Source organism: Pinus tabuliformis, chromosome 5_2 (assembly GCF_031772625.1).
Source record: "Pinus tabuliformis cultivar Carrire ecotype Pingquan chromosome 5_2, CPIR1, whole genome shotgun sequence".
Lineage (NCBI taxonomy): Eukaryota > Viridiplantae > Streptophyta > Pinopsida > Pinales > Pinaceae > Pinus > Pinus tabuliformis.
In genome coordinates this window covers 611198612-611207023 of record NC_142306.1, presented here as the reverse complement: position 1 = coordinate 611207023, position 8412 = coordinate 611198612, and the positions used below count along the sequence as shown (strand labels likewise).

Sequence of the window (8412 nt, the reverse complement as noted above, 5' to 3'; positions counted from 1 at the left end):
TTCTGCTGCAACAATCTTAAACCAAAAAAGTGCAAGTGTCCAAATCGAAAGTGTCATAACCAATAATCATCAAAACATGCAACTGTAAAAGAACTTACCTAACCACTGTAATTCATAATTAGAGGAAAGATTATGTTCCTCGTCAATTGCACCTTCGTTATCAGCTTCTTACTTGGGGGCTTGTTATATATAACACATTCTTGACCTTCAAAGATAAATCTGTATCCTTTCTATGTCAATTGACCAACACTTATCAAATTATGTTTGAGACTAGGAACATAATATACCCCTCAGATTGTCTTCGACTCCCACTGCTTGGTCAGAATGTTGACCACTCCTTTTCCTTCTACTTCCACAATCTTTTTAGTCCCCAACTTTACCTCTGTTTTCACAGATTGATTGAAATTTGCAACCAAATCCTTGTTGTCTGTGATATGATTACTACAACCACTATCTAATAGCCACACACTAGCAAAAGGTTCATGCATGGTATGGAAAGCTAGGAACATGGAGTCAGTACTCTCTGTAGTGACATTAGCTCTTTGGTTCCCTTGATCAGCTATCTTCTTCCTATAATCACGAGCATAGTGACCAAATTTATTGCAATAATAACATCTCATCTTTGATTTGTCAACTCTTTGATTATTGTTGAAGCTTCTGAAGTTGCTTCCACTTTCATGTTCATGTGCTTCTCAGCCATCTCTTTGACCACCATATCTTGTGCCTCATCCTCTGCCTCTCGATCTACTTCTGCCTCGACCTCTATCTCTTGAAATAGAAATCTAACTTTTGGAAGCGGTCTCTAAAGTGGAATCCTTATTTCTGTCTATCCTTACCTCATGCGATAGAAGTGATCCCATCAACCCATCAATTGTCAATGATGCCAAATCCTTGGCTTCTTCTATGGCTACTACCACAACATCATAGTTGGTAGACAAAGATCTGAGGACCTTCTCAACCACTGTTTGATCTTTAATTTATTCATCATAAATCTTTAACTGATTTACGACAGTTATGACCTGATTCATGAAAGAATTGATGTCCTTTGTCTCCTTCATCTACAGACTTTCAAAATGTTTACAGACTTTCAAAATGTTTCCTAGTATTCTACAACTTAAAAATATTGACCTTAGCCATACCTGTATAGTTTGTCGCCAAAGTATCCCATGCTACTTTTGCTGAAGATGTGATCATAATCTTTTAGAACACTACTCGGTCCACTCCCTGTTGGATAAGTTGTAACGCTTGTGCATTCTTCCTTTTGTCTATCTTCCATTGTTTTATCTTTGCATTAGTGAGAGCTCGTGCTTCTGCTTCATCCTTAGGTTCTAAAACCCAAACTAGCCATAATCCCAAACATCATGTGCTTGCAAAGTGACCGCCATCTTAATGACCCACACATCATAATCTTTCCCTGTAAAAGGTGGGAACTGGAGCTGGAAATTTGATAAAGCCATCTTTTTTTTAGAAGATTCTTCGGCGTAAATCACATTCGAATGCATTTGTTAACGCGTTTCGAACCAACGAGTGTGGTTCATCGTCAGGACAAATTGAAGATTTAGATCCAGCCTGCATGTTAAATAGACAAAGCAGAACCTCCAACGGCTAAATTTGACAAGGCAACGACTATATTGAATTGGTCAGCTAGAATGGCTAATGGCTAACTGGCCTTGACCAAGGGATATGGACAGGTTTTTTTTTTTTTAATGCCTATTATCATTTTTAAATCTAAATTAATTAATGGGAAATAATTTTATATTGAATTGACATGTATTTAAGTAAAATAAATAAACCTTTAGTTCGTTAGTTAGAATCAAATATAAATTAAATAACGTATTTATTCATATAAAAACTAAATGTATATATAAGATATATAATTAAAAATTACATAATTAACTAATTATTAAACTCACTCTAAGTTAGTTTTAATTATATTAAATTAAAAAGGGGCAATATTAAATTTACATATACTAAATAGTTAATATAAAGTTAGTTTAATATCTATATAAATAAGGTAACGAATTACAAAAATTAAAAGGGGTTGACATTGGTTATATAATTAAACAAAAAATTTTACTATTATATTAAAATCATATAATTAAACATTTAGTTAAATTAATTGTAAGATAGTCTTAAAAAAAAATCCTCTTATAAAACCCTAAATTTCTCCTTTTATAAATAATTTTATAAAAAAAATCTCTAAAAAATATACTTAATATAATAAATCTCTTTTTCTCAAAAAAATAAAAAATAAAAAATAAAATAAAATAAAATAATAATAATAATAATAATAATAATTCTCTTGATGTCCACATGGGGTAGGTCAAGCGACAAGGGCCGTGGAAATGAAGTCTCACCGAACCGGAAGTCTTGGGTTCAAATCTTGGGCTACCCCTCCCCTGTAGAGGGGTACATAATGGACATGTAAATGAGAGAGTCCCACCCCAGCTTACAAAAAAAAAATTAATAATTCTCTTGATATAATAATAATAATAATAATAATATCTCAAAAAAAATTATATATAAAACCCTTAATATAAAAAGTCTTTAACAAAACGTCTCTGCACAAATATTATGAGGCTCCACTTAACACTTCGTATAGGTCATAAAACAAAATCACGTGTTGCAAAAGCAACACGTTCATAAATTTAGAAAGGTTTTTAATCGTTTGACAAATTTGCAACGTAATTTGTCAAAAAAAAAAAAATTGTTGGTTTTTTTTTTCTTGGTCTTTTTCTCACTAGCTTTGCAGCCACTATGGATCTTGTGATCTTTCTTTAGCTCTGGTACCAATTTGTTGGAAAGGTAGAGAAGCTAAACACTCAAATTTGCCCAAAACACACGAGCTATGGTTCTTCTATTGATCACACAAAACTTGATACTTACAATGAACAGGGTGAAGGGTATTTAACTCACCTAAAATATCTTCATGCAATCACACATTAAAAGCCGTCTATCACTTAGCTCAACTTAACTCAATGCTCCAATTCTCAATCACTCAACACTCAATTAACTGACTCTCTAAGTTTAGCCAACTCCTCATGCAGGAGTAATTAACATATGTTAACACTTTAGCCAACTCCTCATGAACGAGTAATTAACTTATTTTAACACTTTGATCCCTTGTTCGGGGGCTTCAATACTCAATCACTCAACACTACTCTCTAAGTTTAGCCAACTCCTCATGCAAGAGTAATTAACTTATTTTAACACTTTAGCCAACTCCTCATGCACGAGTAATTAACTTATTTTAACACTTTGATCCCTAGTTCGGGTTTTGAATTCGTGTGTTGCTTTTCCAGAGTCATTTTGCTTTATTTTTCTTTAATGAAGACTTTTGAAAGGCAATTATGACTTTAATTTTGATCTAGGTTTTGGTTTTGAATTTATATGTCGTTTCTTCGGAGTTATTTGTTGGAATCACTTTTGTCGTTACACCAAAACCCGTATGTGTTAGTAAACGGACTCATTTGTTGGAATCAGGTTTGTCCTTACACCAAAACCCGCACGTGTTAGTAAAGAAAACGCATCACCAGAGTTAACGGAGTTAAGCACATATCACGAAACACACATGTCGTTTCTTCAGAGTCATTTGTTAGAATCACGATTTTCGTTACACAAAAACCCACAAGTTTTAGTAAACAAATACATCGCCAAAGTTAACAAATCCATGAGAGGCGGTTAAGCACATGTCGTCATTTGTTAGAATCACGATTGTCGTTACACCAAAACCCGTAGGTGTTAATAAACGGACGCATCACCAAAACCCATAGGTGTTAATAAATGGACACATCACCAAAACCCGTAGGTGTTAGTAAACAAAGGCATCACCAAAGTTAACAAATTCACGAGAGGCGATTAAGCACATGTCACGAAACACACGGAGCATTCGTTTATCTAATGTCCAACAATCTCCCCCACCATGACTTAGGTGTGATTCACTTTTGGCTCAATCATAATTTTCATTATACCAAAATCTAGAAATATTAGTTAAAAAATCCCATAAAAAATGATTAAATACATGTCACCAAACACATCATTTTCATTTTGTTACTCATTTTATTATACTCTATACCTTATTTTTTCCATAAGTCATTTTCTACGCGAAAATAACTGGTTCACCCATACAAATTTTGTAAAATATCAGTGATTTTAATCAGTGTGAAAATATTACAATAATAAGTATGAAAATTACTAATTGTGATAGTTAAATTTCCAACCAAAAAAAAAATATTCCTTTCTTGGATTCCCATGAAAGTAAAATTAAATCCCAAACAAATCAATGATTAATCTACGCTCATACGTAAGAAACTTATTACTTACCCTACCCAGATTTCCAAATCCGCTGAGAGTCGAAGGCCTTTCAAAGACTTGTGACTAATATACACCTCATACCTAACTTATTTCCTATAGGCTACCCTACTCAGATTTCCAAGTCGCGGTGAGAGCTGGCCATCTTTGAATGATGACCTCCCAAAACCGAAATCCTTTCCAAAGACTTTAATAACTTATTTCCTATACGCTACCCTACCCAGATTTCCAAATCGCGGTCAGAGCTGACCATCTTTGAATGATGACCTATAGGCTACCCTACCCAGATTTCCAAATCGCGGTCAGAGCTGGCTATCTTTGAATGATGACCTCCCAAAACCAAAATCCTTTCCAAAGACTTTAAATAACTTATTTCCTATAGGCTACCCTGCCCAGATTTCCAAAATCGCGGTCAGAGCTGGCTATCGTTGAATGATGACCTCCCAAAACCAAAATCCTTTCCAAAGACTTTAAATAACTTATTTCCTATAGGCTACCCTACCCAGATTTCCAAAATCGTGGTCAGAGCTGACCATCTTTGAATGATGACCTATAGGCTACCCTACCCAGATTTCCAAATCGCGGTCAAAGCTGGCCATCTTTGAATGATGACCTCCCAAAACCGAAATCCTTTCCAAAGACTTTAAATAACTTATTTCCTATAGGCTACCCTACCCAGAGTTCCAAATCGCGGTCAGAGCTGGACTTATTTCCTATAGGCTACCCTACCCAGAGTTCCAAATCGCGGTCAGAGCTGGCCATCTTTGAATGATGACCTCCCAAAACCGAAATCCTTTCCAAAGACTTCAAATCAAAGACTAATCTACATCTGTTCGAAGGGATCCAATAAATCCCATGTTATTCGGCCAACGGCGGGTGTATATGTCTATTTTTCGATTCTGCTAAGGCCAAATATACACCCGTGGTTCATTTATGGTCAGATAGCATGGAAAATATGGTTCGCCCTCTTCAAAGTCTTTCCTATCTTTTCCAAACACTTTAAATCAATCTAGGGCGTCACTGGAGAAATTGGTTGAAAAATTATGAAAATTTCGATAGTATTTTTGCCCAAATTTTAGCCACTTTTAACTGTTCAAGCAATTTCTCAACTTCTATAGAGGACTCTCCAATCTACATCTCTTGGAAGTCCTTTCCAAAGACTTTAAATCAAAGACTAACGTACATCTCTTGGAAATCCTTGATGTCCTTTCCAAATACTTTTAATCAAAGACTAATCTAGATTCTACACTTAATACCGTATACTTGAGAAAGTTATTACCTAGCCTACACAAATTTCAAAGTCGTGGTCAGAGCTGGGAATTTTTGAATGATGATCTCCCGACACACAACTCGTTTTCAAAGACACTAGTGCACTTTTCTAAGGTCTCTGTGCGGCTTGAGATATCCGTCATTTATGTGTTCTTACGAAGAAGCAATGAGATATCCGTCATTTATGTATTCTTACGAAGAAGCAATTTAGCCTCAGAGAAACGATTAATGATGGTAATACCACGGCGGAGCCTCCTCCGGATAGCCTTCACCTCCCTCTTCATAACACTTATCCCTGCACAGGCCGACGAGGATCATCCACATACCAGTTTCATCTTCGACGGATTTAACGGAACCAACCTGATCTTGGACTTGGGGGCTTCTGTCATCCGCTCCAAATCCGTGCTCGCTATCACAGAGGACTCGTCTTTTATGATCGGCCGCGCGCTCTATTCAGTTCCCGTGCAGATGAAAACCAACGGGACACTTTCCTCCTTTAGCACTACCTTTGTTTTCTCCATGGTGCATCCTCCCTCTACCGAAGGAGCACATGGACTAGCCTTCATAATGATGCCCCACAGATCTCCCATTGGAGCTATGGCGTCCCAGTATCTAGGCTTGTTTAACCTCACCACCAATGGGCAGCCGTACAATCACTTATTTGCAGTGGAGTTCGATACGAGCAAGAATCCGGAATTCAATGATCCCGACGACAACCACGTGGGTGTAGACATCAACGGCCTCATGTCGGTGCAAACCAAGCCTGCGGGATATTGGAATGGGGAGGACAGCTTTCATGGATTGAGCCTCAAGAGTGGACGGAACATACAGGCCTGGATCGATTATAGCCATTCTCAAAGTCGCCTCAACGTTACCATCACGTTGGCGGGCTCGCCGAGACCGCAGAAGCCGCTGATATCTTTCAAAATCGATCTTAGCACCGTTTTGCAAGAGAAGATGTTCGTTGGCTTTTCAGCGAGCACCGCGTACGTCAGGGAAGACTATTACGTTCTCGCGTGGAGCTTCACTACTCAAGGCATGGCGCCGCTCATCAATGTATCGCGTCTCCCTTCTTTTGCGAACATGAATTCCAAACGCCCGGGCCGGGGATTCATAGCCAGTATCACCGTGGCCACTCTGCTTTTACCGCTGGGTGTTGCAGCCGTGTTTTTCATAAGAGCGAAGTATGGAGAAAGGGTCGAAGAATGGGAGATGGAGTACTGGCCCCATAGACTCAGTTACAAGGAATTGAGCGTCGCCACGAGCAAGTTCCGGGAAGAAAACGTTCTGGGGCAAGGGGGTTTCGGCATAGTCTACAGGGGCGTTCTTCCCAGTAGTGACAAAGAGGTCGCCGTGAAATGCATAAACAAGGAGCTTACAGAGGGAATGAAGGGTTTCATTTCAGAGATATCAAGCATGGGTCGCCTAGAGCACCGGAACCTGGTTCATCTCCGGGGTTGGTGCCGAACCCATACGCAGCTATTCATCGTTTATGACTACATGCCCAACGGCAGCCTGGATAAATTCATCTACGGGAATCCAACAACAGTCCTGCCGTGGCATCGGCGATACGTGATCCTGAAAGGCGTGGCCGCTGGGTTGCTGTATCTGCAAGAGCAATGGGAGAAAAAGGTCATCCACAGAGACATCAAGTCGAGCAACGTACTGCTGGATTCGGAGTTCAATGGGCGGCTGGGAGACTTTGGTCTGGCTCGACTCTACGATCACAATGGGAATCCGCAGACGACTCATGTTGTAGGAACGTTGGGGTACATAGCGCCGGAGCTGATACACACGGGGAAGGCCACGCCGAGTTCGGATGTGTTCAGCTTCGGGGTTTTACTATTGGAAGTGGCTTGCGGGAGGAGGCCTGTTGATCCGTTGAAGGGCCCCGAGCACATGATTTTGGTGGAGTGGGTGTGGGGACTTTACACAGAGGGGAGGCTGCTGGAGGCATCGGATCCAAAGTTGGAGAAGGATGGATATGATGTGTGCGAGATGGAGGTGGTGTTGAAGTTGGGGTTGTTGTGTTCTCACCTAGAGCCGGAGAGCAGGCTGGGCATGCGCCATGTTTGCAAAATACTGGAAGGCGAAGCTCCTCTTCCTGACATCTGCAGGCCTTCTTTTGACGTGAGGAAACTGAGTCGTTATCCCCGGGGCTATACAGGCGATAAGTTTTGGGGGAGTACGTCTAGCAGAATCCTTTCAGAAGAAATAGTCACTTCGACTTCAGATAACGCTCCATCATTCGAGCAGGGTCAAATTAATCGGTTTAATGACCGGGAAGCTTTAGCAGGGCTGACAGGTTCTACCAGCAATAGTTAAACCGGTCACGGAGAGTTACGAGGTTGGGATTATGCATGACCAAACAATACAATATTTACATTGTTGTAGGATAGATGGCACTGTTAAGCCATCTGCCAGTCTTTCGCTTAACTGGCAGGATAGAATATGTTCTCTCCCACCATATATGAAAATACATATCTCATATGAACTGCAAATATAAAATAAGGTTTCTTTCAGCGTCATACTCGATGTTTTCCAATTTTTTTTCAACATAATTCATATTGCATTAATTCTTTTAACTAAAGGCTTACCAATACATGAACCTCGGATTAAAGTGGGAAGACTTGTGCTAGATGGATGGATGAGATATGCCAAAGTTAAGGTTTATAGCATAGTTAGCGATTTTCGAATTCGAATTTGGATTCGACTAAGATGAGTATGGATGAGATCTGCCAAAGTTAAGGTTTGTAGCATAGTTAGCAATTTCGAGTTCTAATTTGGATTCGACTAAGATGAGTATGGAAATAACTGGATTCAAAAAAATTT

At 39.2% G+C, this 8412-nt stretch overlaps 1 pseudogene; it reads left to right on the top strand.

Annotated features, from left to right (window-relative positions):
- The first annotated feature begins 5722 nt into the window (after positions 1–5722).
- LOC149160503 (L-type lectin-domain containing receptor kinase IV.2 pseudogene) lies at positions 5723–8098 on the top strand (annotated as a pseudogene).
- The last annotated feature ends 314 nt before the right edge of the window (positions 8099–8412 follow it).